This window comes from Trachypithecus francoisi, unplaced genomic scaffold (genome assembly GCF_009764315.1).
Source record: "Trachypithecus francoisi isolate TF-2019V2 unplaced genomic scaffold, Tfra_2.0 Lachesis_group5, whole genome shotgun sequence".
Taxonomy (NCBI): domain Eukaryota; kingdom Metazoa; phylum Chordata; class Mammalia; order Primates; family Cercopithecidae; genus Trachypithecus; species Trachypithecus francoisi.
In genome coordinates this window covers 106,585,034-106,601,339 of record NW_022681470.1, presented here as the reverse complement: position 1 = coordinate 106,601,339, position 16,306 = coordinate 106,585,034, and the positions used below count along the sequence as shown (strand labels likewise).

The 16,306-nt window shown below is 41.2% G+C and overlaps 1 protein-coding gene across 3 annotated transcripts in view; it reads right to left on the bottom strand.

Moving 5' to 3' along the window:
- NGF (nerve growth factor) overlaps positions 1-16,306 on the bottom strand; it is a 50,819-nt gene that overhangs the window by 9,427 nt on the left and 25,086 nt on the right. The window contains exon 1 of one of the 3 annotated variants that reach the window (XM_033197771.1): positions 11,504-11,805. The exons of the other annotated variants lie outside the window; for them this stretch is intronic. The gene's annotated coding sequence lies outside the window, so the exon portion shown is untranslated. Of the gene's footprint in view, positions 1-11,503; positions 11,806-16,306 lie in introns of those variants that run through there. 3 annotated transcript variants of the gene reach the window in all.

Here is a 16,306-nt window from a genome sequence, read left to right as displayed (position 1 = left end):
GGTGTCAGGTGCTAGGGATACAAAGAAGAATAAGACATAATACTTAACTTCCTAGAGCAAGTAATCTAGAGATAGGAAAAGGCATGCATATAAACAAACATTTAAAGTACAGTGCGATAAGTATGATGTATATGTGACATGATATGGAAACACAGTGGAAGGAGAAATTGGTTTTATCTGGCCAGACTGGTTAGAGACATATTCATAGAGGAGGTAACATCTGAGCAGGGTTCTTAAAGATGAATAAGAGCTCATTAGGAAGAAGGGAAGGAAAAGTCCCAGAGTTCAAGAACTGGGTGGAGGTCCACCATGGCATTGCAAGAGGAGTAGGGGAGAGGAGAGGAGTATAGAATGGGCCTTACACATCAGGAGGTGCTAATAGACTTGCAGTACCCTTCTGGGGCCTGCCCACTGAACTTCTTCCTATAGGACACAAAAAGCCTCCGCTTTTAATCAGTGGAGCAACCAGAGAAGGAATAGTGACTTTCTCTGGAAATATTCTGGATATTCCACTACAAGCTAGGATGGCCTCCAATCTGGATGACTAGAAGAAGAGGGAAGTTTGGTTTAAATAAAAAATTCCACAATTCCTAGGAAGATCTGCATTCTTAGGGTGTCTACTGTAAGCCAACCACAATAGATTCCCTGGCCCTGTATCTGCAATTTCTGGACCAAGTCACCTTGGTGCATGCCAGGGCCAGGGTCTCCTGCCAATCTCATCTGGATATCTGATTGCTATATTTGAAATTGTGTCCAGCATTTCCTATGCCTTTGGCCTTGTCTTATTCTGTGTTGATATAAGCAGTTTACTACTGCAGAGAGAAATTCTCTGTCCACAATAATGAAACTCTAAAAGATTTTTGTAGATATTGTTGTCATTGTTTTTAGTCTCATGCTAATGAAGGTTGAGGCTCTAAAATTAAATCCAATTTAAATATTACAAATTGCTAATGCAAGGCATTGGGACAAACAACCCAAATGCATATCTATTTTTAAAATCCTGTCTGTTTTCATAGAGTAATCACTTAAACAGAAATCAGCTCTCACACTTTTGATAAATGCATGGAAATAAATCCCACCTCATTTCAAGATCATATTCTGTTCCTTCTTACAGGGCACAAAGGAATCCTAATAAAGTCTGGTGTACCTCTTCTAGAACTTGTCCTGTCCTGGGTTTTATGCTATGAAGCAGTGGTTCTCAAAGTGTGATTCCACAGTAGTATTGTAGTAATCTCTTAGAACACGTTAGAAATGCAAATTCTTGGGTTTTACCACAAACCTACTGAATCAGAAACTCTGGGAATGAAACACAGCAATCTGTGGTTTAACCAACCCTGCAGGTGATTCTGATAGTTACATAAGTTTAAGAACCATTGCTTTAGGGCTTCCACCTTGTTCCTCCTCATGGGGTGAAGGATCCAGTGCAAAGACGAAGCACCAACCCAGAGCCAGTCCGCTGCTGTAGACCACCCGCTTGAATGTAACTTTCCATACAACAGTCAAAGGTATGTTGTGGGCTTCTTCCCTCTTCTGGACCATACTCCTAGGACTTATCTCAGAACCCAATGTCCAACCAACCCTGAGCCTGGTAGAGCTAGGGGAGAGAGGGCTCTTCTTAAGACCCCTGAAGTTAATCGATAATATTTTGGTCAATTTCTCTGGTGATGCCTATTATTGACCATTATTAAGGCCATTACCAAGCGCATCAAATCATCTCAAAATGGCCAAAGTTGATTTTTTCCCCCCAAAAGAGCTCTTAGTCAGCAAACTTCATGGTTGTATTCCATACTAGAAAAGATTTCAGATTCCTTTTCCCATTGTGGACAGACTCCAAGTAAGGACTAACAGAGAGAGGGGAGGATTAAGGGGAATAGTTACAGCCTATAGCAATCGCACCAACAATCATTCTTATGCCCTCAACAACATGTGCTTCATCTAAGACATTCCTAGTGAGTTTCCCTACTCACCGAGCTTTCCTGGGCAGAAATTAGGAGAAAGGGGACTGCAGTCGCCCTGACATCTTTGATGTAGTGCAAGCTGCTCTTGGGACTAGCCATTGCTTTGGAGCACATAGGAGGAGTGGTCCCAGAAGTCCTTTTGGCCAAGTGTCCCCAAATCTTTAGTATTCAAAATTTCAGCACATGGTCCTTGGACTTAATAATAGTCCAACCCACTATTTGGTAATAGCCAAATTGATCACTACATCAAAGATGCCAGGGCAGCTTCAGCCCCCTTTCTCCTAGTTTCCACCAAGGAGAGCTCTGTGAGTAGGGAAACTCACTAGGAATGTCTTACATTAAGGACATGTTGTTGAGGAAATAAGAATAATTGTTGATGTGACTGCTGTGATCTTCCTGGCTGTAGCCATTACCCTCAATTCTCCCCTCCCTCTATTAGTCCTTACCCTGAGTCTGTCCACAATGGGAAAAGGAATTTGAAATCTCTTCTAGTATGAAATATAATATGAGGTTTGCTGACAAGGAGCTCTTTTTTGAGGGAAAAATCAACTTTGGCCATTTTAAGATGATTTGATGTGTTTTAACTATCCAGTGGTTTTGGCACATCCAATAGGAAATTAATACCAAGGACTTAGGAAGACATTAAGATTCAGTGAAATTGCTGTTATTTTTGATGAAAAGTTTCAGTGCTGACAATTCTAAAGTGCCCTGGCACATTTTCCTGAAAGAAAAATGGTCCTATGGCTCTTTGGGAAATTTGTGGGTAAATTACAAAACCCTTTCTAGCACTTCCCCAGAGAGTCAAACAGCTGTAGGTAGGAAGAAGTTGTGGTTGACTGACCTCAGCTTCAGAATCAAAGGGCACTTGCTATGAATGAGAGTGGCTTTCTACTGTGTGTGGCGAAACACAATCCACATGTTTACCTGACTGGAGGAATTCATGAGCTATCTGACGGCCCACACCCCAGGGAGGTTTTCAAAGTGTGAGTAATTACAACAACATTAATGTGGTAGAAGATAAGACATCTAAACACATAGCAGCCTTCCGTTACAGAGTTGAGGGCAGAATATTTTTGCAAGAATGTATGGCTAAATAATAGTCCTTGTAGTATAGCCCATCAGCTTAGTAATACTAGTAATATATCTATAATCTATATCTGAGTGCCAAAAACAATCCAATAATTTTTCAAACTTTTCTGAGATCCTAAGAAAACATCTCCTTGGTTCCAACTGGCTAATCCTCAAACCACACACAAAAAACTCTATTTCAGTGATGCTTTTGGCCTTTCCCTGGTCCGTTGTTCCCACACTTGGGACTAACAGCAGACAGTGGTAGTGGGAGCAACGACTCTCAGGTTGGTTGCAGTCAAGGTTCGCATATAATTATAACAGCACCTATGGAGTCTCCAGGCTACTGCAGACCTTGAATGACCACCTAGGATTGAACACACAAAGGAAAACAAAACGGTGCCAGTGAATGTTAACCAGATCCAAGCCCTTTATTCTACTTGCTTTATAGGATTAAATGTCCTCGGCTCTTCTTGAGCTAGCCTTTTCCTCTCAGTGTGTGGTATGTTTTCTAAGCAATAGGTCAAGAAATGTTACAACACATAAGTCTATAATGCGATTCAGATGTAACTTCAGAAATTAAGACAAGGTAAAGATTCATAGCCCTGAAAAAGACCAAGAACTATACTGGCTTAACTGACACATGGGATTCTGGTGCTTTAAAAAAGGCAGGCAGTTCATCCTTCAATTAAGGAGGGATAAGGGATGAGTCATGGGACTTGAATGTAAGGATTCAAGTAAAATGCCACCCTTACTCATTAAAGTGTCCATTAGATGAGGCCATTTCTGTTTGAGCAGCTGGACTTCAGTTTCACTGCAAAAATCACTGCACCTCAACCAACCTGCATCCAAGAAAACATGGATCACAAGCAGTCAGCAACAAACACCTCCCAAGGGAAACTGAGTCCGAGGACACATCAGATACCGTCCCACTCCACACCACTCTGGAGTGACAGCTGCCATCGTGTCTTGAGCTCCCTTGCTCTTTTGCACTGACATTTCCTGGCTTGTCTGTTGACTTCACATCCAGAAAATCTGACTCAAGGCATGAAAGAGATAACTCAGCCCAGCTTTGCCCAGGCATGCAGCACATGCAAATCCTAGGTAACCTGAGGCGAAGATAAGAACTGGAAATGAAGAATTTACTTCCATGTGTGTGTTTGTCAGGGGGCTTTGTGCTGTTTTAGCTACTTCCTGTGCATGGCTTTAACTATCTTAGTCCCATATGGGCTCCTATTATACAGTAACACATATGACTTATGAGGAATGCTGGACTACCATCAGGGTGGTTAACTCTAATGAAGGGCTATTTGACAGGGATTTTTGAGCTTAGGTTAAGGAGTTTCATCTAGCTCTTTCATTATCTCGGGAGGAAAGGTCAGGAGAGATGAAAACCTGCTGTCCTTTCTAAAGTCACTTGCTTCTCATATAATTATATTTCAGAATATTCCCAGTCTTCTAGTGTTTCTTCTTTTAAGGTTCATTTGATAATGACAACATGAACAAAATAAAAACTCTGCATTGGGGAAATTTACTCCGGAGCTAACGAGAGACCCACAGAGAGTATCTGTCTCTAGAGACCCAGAACATTGTGGGTAATTAGAAATTCCAGAGATGAGGGCAGACAGTTTTCCTTCTCAATCACCACACTTCTCAATCTTCAGCAAGAGACTTAACCTCTCTGCCCCTCAACATCTTCTCCCAAAAATCAGAACAATTACACCCTCCATATTGGGTTATTGAGAGGGTTAATTTGAATAAGCATTTAGCCCAGTGCCTGGGCTAGTTGGTGCTACATAAGTATCAGCTACTCTTATTAATATCATTAAAGACATTTGGCCAGAATCAGGCAGCTAGTTAGTGGCAGATCTGGGTGCAGAAGAGAAAGTGATGCCTCCTGTTCATCCCATGCCCCCATCTGGCCCTCTCTGGCAGGAAGAAATCGCCACTTTGTGTCCCAGTTGTGATTGGAATGGTTGGCCAGGCACATGCTCAGTGGAACCGAGCAATTGTAGACTGCTCAGCCTGCAGCTGTGGGGCGATTATCTGCAATCATTTGCCAACAAAGATGCTGAGTAACAAACTGAAACATTTGTTTTTGAAATGATCCATTTTCTTCAGCCATGTCGCAGTCAGAGGGAGGAAGCTGCTCCAGCTATGGCTGTGTTCGTCTGAGCGCTGCGATGTTTAGCTGTCACTAAAACTTGCCAGGCACTGTAAAGTTAATAGCATCTTTTCTTAAGTAATTGCTGCCTTGCAGGAAAAGTGAATCACAAGGAGAATACAACATGGAAGATATCCTCTTGATCAAATTTATACTTGGTTATCCAGGGATTTGGGACAAGTTTAGGCATCTGCTGGATTAACTTCTTGAGGTCTTAAGTGTATTTCTATCTGTGGGGCTGTCCCAATGTAGGCACTTAATGAATGTTTATTGAACGGAATTGAAGACTCTTCCCACAGCTGCGCCAGTTTATTCAACCCAAGTAAATCATTATTTCATGTTATACTGGGAAATAACAAGTGGTCCCAATTCGCCTTCTTGGATAACTGGGCGAGCCTCCCTTTCACTTTGGCTATTTAGTGTTTTATTTAAGAAGGAGAGTGCCACATTGGTGGCCTGACAGGTGGGCCTCAGAGGACCTAAGAATCTGAGACCCTCGTTCCACCTTCTTTATGAGCACTAAAAGTGTACACAGGTGTTGTGCAAAACAAACACCCTCCTTACTTCCAGCTTGTTCATTTTTCTTGTCTAGAATTTCCTTGGAGAAGGCTATGCTCCAACCCAGCCGCTGGTTATGTTGTGCAATCCACTGGGATGGCAATCACCTCATTGTTTAGTTACAACCCACGAAAAGATGAAAAAAAGAAAGAAAAAAACACAGTACACATACAGAATGAGGGTGGAGACTGCACGATGATAATGAAAACCATTTGTTAGCATTTCACTTCTCTCTTTGTGAATCAGCCGAGTTTCTGGCACCAGGCCTCTGTCTGTAAAGGAAGCTGCACCTCAAAGGCCCTCCAGGGACTCTTTCTGCCTTGTCTGCTCTAGAGAGTGTTGCCTTTTGTCCCCAGGAAGGTGGGCCCTAGACTGACTGCCCCAGCTCCCTCTGTGCTGCAGCCACCAGGACTGGCTCCAGCTCTCACCTTTTGTCCCAGGGCCATGTACCTATCCTGTGTGACTGCACACTGACAGTTACTTTTAAGCTCTGCCAAAACCACAGTTTGGTCTCATGCGTGTGAGGATGCTTTTCCCCTTTGTCATCTCCCTGTATTGTGTCCCCTCATCTGTGTCCAGTACTTTCAGCCCTGCTTTCTTTTTGGCTATTTCAACTTTTCCTTCTTTCCACAGACCTGATTCCTGTATTCTCAAAATAAGAATTCAAACTTTGGAGGAATAAAAAGCAAAAATAAATTAAAATTTAAGAAGTAAAACAAAAAACCTCAACAAACAAACACCAAAAATTTCACAACCAGTAGAACACTGTGTATCTGCCTGAGCATATATGTTTTGCCTGCATTGTCCCAAACAGAGGAAAAACTTCAAAAGGCACATGTGATGGTTATGGGCAGAGACAGGTACTGATGCTCTTTGTGCACCTATATTCATTAAGTCCCAGGACCTAAGTGCTTTCCCTCTCTGCCCACTTCTGAAATCTATCACAGCATTTAGATAGGTCAAGTATAGAATTTAGATCCATAAAGCATGGCAGCATTATCTTCAACAACCACCACTACCCCTAACACCATCACTGCCTCCACTTCTTCCATTACCATCACTACCATCACCTCCTCCAACACCATCATCACTACTACTTTCTCCATCACCATCACCACTATTACCTCCTCCATCATTATCACCACCACCATCTTCCCCAACACTTCCTCACCACCAACATCCTATCGCCACCACCAGCATTACCACTTCCAACATTTTGCCATGATTACCACTGCCACCATCAACACTGCCATTAACATTACTACCATCGTCACCATCCCCATCACCTGTAAAGGGTTAAAGAACTTTGGAGTCATGGAAGCTTGACCAGTGTTCTCCAAGACTTCCTCATAGGCCATAAGTAGAATCACCAGAGGCAGAAGATAGCTGAGCCTTGAGGTCATTTAGTCTCTTCCAGAGTAATTAAATGAATTGTGTAGGTCCATATAACCTCCAACTGACTGGTAAATAGAGTTAGGTCTAGAAATCAATATTCCTGATTCTCCATATATTTCATTATACTATTTTCTAGCACTGATTCTGGGGCTGTTTTTTCCTTTCTTTCTCCTGAGATTTTTCTTTTCTTTTGTCAGCTTTGTATTTCCAATAATGTTGGTTATAACATTTTTCAGTTTAGACCTTGATAAATCTTAGAATTATCCCAAAAGAGCAATACCTGTAATGGTCACAAGAACATTTATATATAGGTATGTGCACATACACACACAAGTATTTTTTACTTCTTCGAGATGTAGTTTTGCTGTGTCGTCCAGGCTGGACTGCAGTGGCATGATCTCAGTTCACTGCAACCTCCGCCTCCTAGGTTCAAGCAATTCTCCTGCCTCAGCCTCCCAAGTAGCTGGGATTACAGGAGTACACCACCATGCTTGGCTGATTTTTTCTTTTTCTTTTTTTGTACTTTCAGTAGAGATGAGGTTTCACCATGTTGGCCAGGCTGGTCTTGAACTGCTAACCTCAGGTGATCTGCCCACCTCAGCCTCCCAAAGTGCTGGGGTTACAGACATGAGCCACTGCACCTGGCCATATTTTTAAAAGCAGGTAAGGGATTATGTATCTTGGTCCTCCAAAATGAGAAAGGCTCTTCCATTTGCCTGATGCAATCTTTTAAAGGTAGGTACACAATTTTTGCAGACCATGTTGAGTTTTTCCATTTCTTCACATCTGAAGACAAGTGGACTTTGTGCTTAGGCCTCTAAAAGAAGGGAGCACCCTCTCTGACCTCTCTTCTCAGCCTCCAGAAGGAGGCACTCCTCTGGCTAGTCCAATTCCATGATAGCAACGACTCCCACTTCTAAGAGAGGCATTCTGGGAGTTAAAGGCCAGGCCCTGAGCATGGCTGTCTCCTGGCCCTTCCACCCCAGCGGGAGAAGTGGCAGGACAGCTGTCTGAGGAGGATGCCTAGACAGCTTCTTTTTTCCTCAGTCACTGGTTCAGACTGAATGGGGAGCTCCTAGTGACTGCTGGGTCACTAGGGTGAGTATGCCAAAATTGTGAGTTTGAGTTTGGGTTTGTAGGAAGAAAAGGCAGGGATAGGATAGAAATCCCCAAGAGTCCTCTTTGGCCTACAGCTTAGGCCGTATTAGAAGTATTAATAAGGATAGAATGACCTATATTTTATGTGTGAAATTAAATGTAATATAATATTATTTGTTAAAATATGTTAATTACTCCATTAGCATAAACTGTGGGTTAGAAATGAATACAACTACTACCACTAAAAATCAATAACATGTATTATGTATTATGTACCAGACACTATACTAAGCACTTTATATATATTTGTTTCCTTTTAAAATACTCATTAAAAATCTTTTGAGGTTAGTATTTGACAGATAAGGAAACTTCTGTCAAACTTCATTTGACAGATGAGGAAACTTCACCTCAGTAGTACAGTGGGGAAGTAGAAGGTCACACTGTTGAGTGGGTGGCATGATGGACAACAGCCCAGGTCCCTTGCTCTGTGGTTCACTCCTTTTCAACCCTACTCTGCACTGCTCACAACACTGATCAATTCAAGGGAGCAAGAGTTCTGTCCTCTGGGTTTTGTTCTGAGTGTCAATTTCCGCTTCCATGATATGGATAATGTATAGGTGGGATTCTGTGCATCTTCTATGCTTGAATATACCTAATTGCTTTTAAAAAATTAGCACACACTTTTGAGTTTGTAAAATACCTTGGCTTCTCTACTTATCTGTCATGACATTCTCTTTGTTTATACACTTGAGGGAGCCCATACATCATACTCTCTCCTCACTGAAGTAATCTAACCAACAAGGAACAGATTTTGGAAGGACCCACTAATCTGATAGAAATGTAGCACTGAAAGATAGATGTTTAGACAGGTGAAGTTGTTCCTTACTGAGAAATTTATAGAAATAGAGTGTGGCTATTCCATTTAATTTTACGTATTTTGGATAAGACTTACTCTTAATTCTGAGACTGTGAAGAAAAACTGCAGGCAAGACAGAAATTACTCACTCTGGGCTGAGGATGTGATTCTCTTAGTTGGCTTTTTGGGTGTGAAGACCAAGCCAGAGGCTGATGGAGCCAAGTGGAGACTGTTAATATTTCCATTCATGGACATGCAATAGCAAACCATCTCATACATTTACAGGAAAGCATCAAATATAATATCTTTGTTGAGCTTAATCAAAACCAGAGTAAAATTCCAGTCGACAAGAATAGAAACTTACCCTAATGATTTCATTTTTAGTCCAAAACATACAGTGTTTTCTCTGCTTGGTCTGTTTGTCACTTTCTAAAACAAGAAATTACTGAGCAAAGACTGGTTTGAGGGACGAGTGGAAAGCAATAAACATTGAGCAGAAATGCAAAGAGATCAAATGTCAAGAGTCCTTGGTGGATGAACATTCAGAAGTGGATTCAATTTGTGAATTGTTGACTTTATTTCCCAGAATTCATGTGAGTTGCTCAATCAGGATTCAATTGTCCAGGCTACATGCTCTCAGCAGTGAGTGCTTCATATAACAGAAGTAAATCATAAGGCAAAAAAAGAGGAGGTTGAGTTACCATCAGTGGTATGTTGTTTGTTTGTTTGTTTTAGGCAAGACATTTGCTTTCATTGTTAGCAGGTGAAATGGCCTTTTTCTAGAATAATAAAAATCTCACACTACGAAAAACATAGCCAGAAGAGAAAGAACCATCTTCTGATTTGCCATAGTGAGTTGGGTCGATAGCTTAATATTAGGAATTACGTTGCTATATACACAGCAAATTGGTGGTTTTCATTGCAAGCACTGGGTGAAACTCTGGAAGTTGCTCTAGCCCACCAGCCCATTGCCTCTAGAAACTCTCTTTAAAAGAGATAAAGCCACCATCTTCTTTTAGCTTCTCAAGAATAGTGAGTATGATGGTGCAAATTAGAGCAATGCTCTTCATCAGTGAACAATGGCTGTCACCTACAGGGTAACAGTGACATTTTGGCAGGCACATCAGAAGAGCACAACATGGCCATTAATTATGCAGTTTGGTCCTGTCACCACTGGGCACTATGGGATATCTGACAATGTTGGTACTGATGATTGATGGCCCTGGCCCTGATGCTGGATCTGCTGATTCCAGTTAGGAGCCATCCTGGGGCTAAGCCCAGGTCAGGGACAGAGGGAGAAATGGCTGTCTCATTTCCCATCAGCTTGGAGCTTGTTGAATGTGGTGGTATGAATGGATGAATCCTGAACAGATGGAATGAGATCACCCCAACACCTATAGGCACTGGAACAAACTAAGTGAGCTGGGATTTGTCTTACCCTTAGGAAACCTGATGTTATTGTAGAGGAAAACTGAAATAGTAGAAAGAGAACATTGGAGCTATAGTGGGATGCAGTTGAGAGAGGAGGGGAGTAAGAGAATGAGAGCGAAGAGTAAATGAGAAGAGGGGGAAGCAGGAAAGCAATAGAGGGGAGTGGAGAAAGCAAAGGAGGGTGTGGAGGGAGATCCAAAGGGCAAAGGAGCAATGCCAGCAAGAGAGAGAGAAGCTGAGAGAAAGATCAGAGAGACAGAGACTGAGGAAATACTTTGAAGATAATCTCAACCTCAGCTCTGGTGAGGAGGAAGAAATCACTGCACAAATCACAAGCAGACTTATAGTACTCAGCTTGTGCTGGTGAGATGTGATTCCTGAATTTCCCTAGAGAAAAAGTCCAAGGAATAGGTAATCACAGCCATTTTATAATACCCAACAACTCTCCCGAAAGAACCCAAATTTCATTGAACCGGCTTCTGGTAATCTTACAAGATTATGCATGATGATATATCAGTTTAGAGTCTATTAGAATATGATTTCTGCTGGAAAAATTTCAAATATAAGCCCAAACCCAATGATAACATTGCCTTGGCAGAATGGAACAGTGATTTCATCTCATAGGTTAGGATAAGGCCATATCCAAGGGCTCACAGCATCTTCAACACAAAAGTCCTTCACTGCAGGGCCACTGGGCTGGGCATGCCAGACTGTCTCTTAAAATAAATGAGATTGTATGACCTCATCATTATCAGATTCAGAGAAAATGCCTTGGAAAAGAAATTATGAGTAGAAAGGACACAAGGACAACATCAGGGGAATTGGGGTTTCCCATTGATGCTTGGATCCAGCTGGAGTTAGTTACAGTGTAAACTGTTTAATCACATCCTCTGTCATTAATAAAACCCCAAACCAAATACAGAGATAGATGATGATGTACTTGGATTTCACATTGAGTTTGCATCATTGCTTTACCAGGTGCCATCCATAAATCTGGGATGCAGGCTGCTGGAGCTGGGGCCGCAGAGTGGCTGTCTCAGGGATGTGCTTCCACCATTCCTCTGTGCCACTGCCATGCCCCTGTCACTGCTGTGCAGTTGGTCAGTGAACAGGTTGATGAAGGCTATAGGCTTTGCCCAAGACCCACAGTCATTCTCTTCCCAGAGTGGCAAGGTGTTAAAGGCAAACCAGGAAGGTGAGGCACCTGAAAAACCACACCATAACAAAAATGGGTTGGATGAAGTAGGGATGTTAGAACTTCAGGAAGGCTTTCACAGGGAGTCTGAGAAGAGCTGCTCTCCATCATTCCAGGAAACACAATGGGCAGAACTGGAAGAGAGGCAAGCGCTACTTCAACATGAGGTTTCTAAAGATATTCAACTAAAGAAATGGGCTGCCAGTCGTGGTGGAATTCCCTGTTATGAGCAGTGTCCAATTCAGTATGAATGACTGTCATGGCCTTTTGTTATAAGAGCATTAAACTTGTGTAGATTCAGTTATATGTAATCAGAAAAAAATAAAAAGAAGGAGAGAAAAAGGAAGCAATGAAAGAGGTAAAGAAGAAAGGAAGGAAGGGAGGAAAGAAGATAGAAAGTGAGAGAAAGAAAGAGTGAAAATGATGAACCACTTAAATAGTAAGGGTGATTCTTAGTGTCATTCCACAAATGACTATGTGAGGCTGAGATTTGAATATACCATTCTTCAGTCAGAGTTGCTTCCCATTCAACTTTCATTCTGCATGGTATTGGTGTTAAAGATTGGTGTTTTTAAAACAATATAGCCCCTTGTAAGCCAACTACTTTGTCTTGTGCTCAACCCAAGAAAGAGCAACTAGTTCTCACTGGAGGAATAACTAGCTGGTTGAACTTCTTGAGAGACACTAATGGTTCTCCAACACGGGTCCTTCCTCAGGGATTTTCAAAGGTAAAGTCAGTTACAGTTCAAAGGCCTTTCAGACATTGATTTTAGAATGCAGTCCCTGTATGTGATCAGTTAGGCTCCATTTAACAGGAATGCTAGACAGTCCTATTGGCAAGGAGGGAAGATAAGTGATCTTTAGCAGAATGAGTGGAGAAGGCTACTGGGATACCTGAAGCAATCAGGTAGCCTTTGAGCCATCCTTTGCACTCTAGTAAGACCCCTTTGTTATGCCTTAGAGCAGTCATACCTGCTCATTTAGGAAGCCAGGACTTGATAATATTATAATAAAACTATTTTAGATAGATGCATATATTAAAGACAGACACAGGGGAATAAAGACTAGAAGGAAATATAATATGTGTTGGCAGTAGTTGAATTACGAGATTATGGGTGATTTTTGTTTTATTCTTTATACTGTTCTATATTTTGTAAATATTTTGAAATAAACTATGAATAGCTTTTTAAATAATTATTGTACTTTAAATTCTGGGATACATATGCAGAATGGCAGTTTTGTTACCTAGGTATACATGCCATGGTGGTTTGCTGCACCCATCAATCTGTCACCTACATTAAGTATTTCTCCTAATGCTAGCCCTCCCCTAGCCCCGGACTCCCCAAAAGGCCCCAGTGTGTGATGTTGCCCTACCTGTGTCCATGTGTCCTTCTTGTTCAACTCCCACTTATGAGTGAGAACATCAGTGATAGACTAAATAAAGAAAATGTGGCACATATACACCATGGAATACTATGCACCCATAAAAAAGGATGTGTTCATGTTCCTTTGCAGGGACATGGATAAAGCTGGAAACCATCATTCTAGGCAAACTATGAATAGCTTTTGTAAACAGAATCATGTATTTTAAAATATTTGACAATATTATACTTAAAACTGTAGAAATGCCCACAGTTTTTAACCTACTAATCTTACTTTTGAGGTTTTATCCTAAGAAAACGTCCTGAGAGGGAAAAAGCTATATTTATGACTTTTTTCCTGCTACTAAATTATTTATAATTGCAAAGTCAGAAACCAAGTGTTCCTCAAAAAAGGGATAATTAATTAGTTGCTTTATGGAAAATCTTCTGCAAGAATTTCTATGCAGTCATCAAATGTGAAAACTATGAAGACAGTAAGAATCAGGGACAATGCTGGGATCTAGTGCAGTATGGGGGCAAAACAGGTTGAGAAGAATATGTGTGAAATTGTTGCAGCCAAGGGAAATCACATGTGTGTGGGAATCAGGCCTGGAAGTAAATATGTAAAATGAAAACAGTTGTATTGAGTGCTACAACTTTGGGTGATCTCCTTCTTCTCTTTCCCACTTTCCAAATGGCTGGTAATGTTGTTATAATGCCTTTATAATGAACATAAGGTCCATAAGTCCTTCCATGTGTCCTTTCTGTAAATCCTTCAGGTTTAGGACTACACCAGATACATTTCCATGTTACTGTTCCCACCATGGTGCCGAGCCTGGGCTTTTTCAGGGGCAATGGCTCCAGTCAGTGTTGCTGAGAAAGAAACCTGGTCTATTGGATGGCTTGGGGGTGTCGGTAAGAAACATGGTCAACCTGTGAGCAGTCCCTGTGTTTGGTCAAGTTACAGTCTTACCATGTTGGACAGAGAATAAGAAGTTGATAAATTAGTCCAATGTGTGTGGACATATTCCCTGTAATTGGAAGTTCTTGGGCATGAAATGCTAAGGGTTGAGAACTCAGATTCTCCTTTATTTATTGTTGACTTAGGCTGTTCTATTCTCCAAAGCTCGTATAAGGTTTGTATATATGACACTTTTGATTATTTGTGCCATGGAAAGAAAAATAGGAAAGAATCCACCAAGCATATATGTTGGTTGTGTTTATCCCAGGCACTGGGGCAAGGGGTGTGGGGTGTGGGGAAGGGGTCATGGGAGGAGTAACAGGCGGGGTGGGGGGAGGAGGAAGGGGAACACAAATATTTCATACATGCCTGGTACTTGCCAGGCATTACACTAGAAGCTTTTCAGTGTATAGCTCACTTATGCTTGAGACCACATGCAAAGTAGGTACTCTATTTTGAGCAAACAAGGGAATTGAGACTCTGAGAGGCTAGATAACTTGTCCCAAGCCAGACAGGCTAGAAAGAAGACAGATTTATCTAGTTCCAAAGCACAATAAGCATTGATTTTCATTCTCTGGGAACATACTAATCGATACTCCACTAAATTGAAAATTCACTTACCATTAGTCTTAAAACTGACTTTAGTCACCAGGGGTTCTTTTATCATCAGTGGCTCTCAACCAGGAGAGACTTCTCCCACTCCCACTCCTCCCACAAGGGACATTTGGCAATGTCTAGAGCCATCTTTGGTAAGGGGGTAGGAGGGGTGACACTGGCATCCAGTGGGTAGAGGCTAAGGATGATGCACACTTGCCATAATGCACAGGTCTGCCTCCCACAGCACAGAATCGTCTGGCCCAATATGCCAGCAGTACAGAGGTTGGGAAATCCTGCCGTATCATAATAAAGCCTAATGTAATTTATTCTCACTAAATTCACTTCCTTGTTCACTTACGAAATTAAATTTCTGTGGCTCTGAAGAATTCTCAAATACATAAAGCATCAGAGGTGATGTTTGTTTACTGAGTATACTATTAGGAGCCACTCATCATATGAAAATCAAATAAACGTGCATAAGATCTGGATGACAACGCCAAGTTTAAATCTGAAATTTATGAAGGGAAGTTACAGTGAAATTGCCAGCAAGAAATTAACAACTCCCCAAGTGTTACCAATTGTGGCTAACCCTAATCTGTATTAAATTCTACAATGAATAGCTAAATGTTCACTTGATTTCCAGGATTCCCACATGTAAAATCAGAACTTGACTGTTCTCTGATTACAAGGTCAAATCACTAAATTTTAAGTTAACACTTAAGTTGTGTCCATAAGTAGCAAGTAAATTGCTTTAGTTTGCTGTTGCTTGTCTATTTGGTGGGGCAGCATGCATTACTTTTGTGACTTTTGTGGCATTAAGACATCTCTTGGTAAACTAGAGCTAATGAATTATTCAATGCTTTTGTGGTTCACCGTAGTTTTGTAGGCACAAGATTGTACCAGTATTTGAAAATGACTCTTAGAACTGCAAAATTGAAAAGGACTCAAGTGATTATCTAGTTTTGTCCTCAATCAGTCAATCAGCCAGTATTCACTGGATGACCTACTATGTGTCCAATCCCATGCCAGGTACCACAGAGGATACTAGACAAGTATAAGGCATGAGCTTTGCTTTTAAGTAATAAACAATATAGCGGAAGAGACACGACAAAGGCACAGGAAATATTTAGTGAACAACTTGGGATATAAATTGTGCTGTACATACGGTCAGCAATGAAGGGGTTCACAGAAGCCTGTATCACATGAAAATGCTGATATTTATGTACATTTTTGTCTTTTGCTTAACCTTGACAGATACCAGAGTTGCTGGATCTTAGCACTTTCTTTTTATTTGCCTTGGGGTCTAGGAAGAGAGCCTGGCCTGTACAAGCCAACTAACAAAATGTCTACTTAATAGGTGAATGAATGATCCCAATAGGAAATAGATCTTAACCTTGACCTTGAAGTCATAGAAATGTTTAAACCAGTGTTTCTCAACCCTGGAATGTCAAAAGGCATTAGTAAAAAGAAGGTTCCATGGTCAAACATATTTAGGAACTGTTGGATTAGAAACAGCTTTCTTTACTCAGAGCTCTCCATATGCATTGGGAATCTCTAAGATTTCATTTGAGGTCATACTTATTTCCCCATGGAAACATTTTTTTACTGAGGATTTGGTAACATTTATTTGAATCAATATACCAAAAATTTATTGAGAATAATCT